Raw genomic sequence first — 1,483 nt, forward strand, 5'->3', positions numbered from 1 at the left:
CCTTGTGAATGTGCCCCTCTTACTGTCTTGTGGTTCCTTCTTTATGTCTTTGTTTAAGAGTATCTTCTTTGGTAGGTTCTTTTTTATCCATGGCTGTTCAGCAGTTAGTTGTGGTTCTGATGTGCTCATGAGAGGAGGTGAGCTCAAGGTCCTTCTACTCTGCCATCGTGTCCCAGGAACCAAGGAAATTTTAATCCAAGGTCATTGTGCTCTCCAGGAGATGGATCGTGTCCCCACAGTGAGTATCAGGGAAAAATCCCCTTACGCCTCCAACAGGAGAGAGAAGGAACAGCTCCTGAGGTCTGCGTGCTAAGCATGGACACAGCAGGCAGTGGCGAGATGACCGGCATCAAGCGTTCCTGAGTGTTAGCTGCTGCTCGTGCCGGCCCACGTCCGTAAGTGTGGATGGCGGTGTCTCTCTGGGTCGCCTGGCCATCCGTGTGTGACTTGCTGAAATGTCACTCTGTGAATGGTCTGCTCCTTCATTATGTTGCATCTTGTGCTCGGCACATGTGCCTGGGGATCTCCCTTCCCCGCAGATCTCCCTTGGATAAATTCCTAGCAGTAGAAATGTACACATAAAGGATAATTCAAATGTTCTGAAATTCCTGAACTTTTAAAGAGTACTGCCAGAAAGTTACCTACCACTCGGAGCACCTGCCTCTCCCTTTCTCATCGGAGCTGGAGACGGCACCTTGTTTCAGTTCCATTCTGTTGATTACTCTGAAACTGGACATCGTTTATACTTATATTCATGCTTCTACTTTTGTGACTTTGAGTGTTTGTCTTTTTCATGACTCAGTGTTTTTAATACACAATATATTAACTCCTCTCATATCCAGTGGTCTTTTTAAACCTATTTGTCAGCTGTCTTTTGGTTTCATTGACGGTAGGTAGGGGGTCTACAGAAGGGAAAAAATTGTATGTGGTGATATATACCTTTTTCTTTTTGCTGTTTGTTCTGAAATTGAGTTCTGGCTTCCCCACTGGAGGTGACACAGCTGGCCCCCCATCCTCGTCCATGAGAGGGTATCATGCTGTGTCCTCACTGAAGGACAGCACCACACTTGGCACCTTGCACACGCCTGGTTTAATTCCATTTATGGTTCCTGCCTTTGCTTTGTTACCCTGAGGTGACAAAAAAAAATATTCACCTGTTCTTATTTCTAGTACCTACATGGTTTGTTTTACATTCAGAACAATTCATCTGGAATTACTTCTGGCATAAAGCACGTGTTGTATTTAGAGTTTGCTATGGTCAGCAGGGCTCCCTCCTCTAAGCCAGCCCGAACATTGCCTCTTTAGAGATAAGCAAAGAGTGACGTTTTGGGACACAGGCCACCATCACCGTGTGCTTCCTCCTGCCCGTCCTCAACGCCATCCTGGGTTTCCATTCCAGCCCGTTAGTGGGCAACTTGGTTCAGCCTGGCTGCTCGGTTCTAGGGGCAGTGACTGGGGAGGTTCTGATCGGAGGAAGGTAAGA

Source organism: Hippopotamus amphibius, chromosome 7 (assembly GCF_030028045.1).
Source record: "Hippopotamus amphibius kiboko isolate mHipAmp2 chromosome 7, mHipAmp2.hap2, whole genome shotgun sequence".
NCBI lineage: Eukaryota > Metazoa > Chordata > Mammalia > Artiodactyla > Hippopotamidae > Hippopotamus > Hippopotamus amphibius.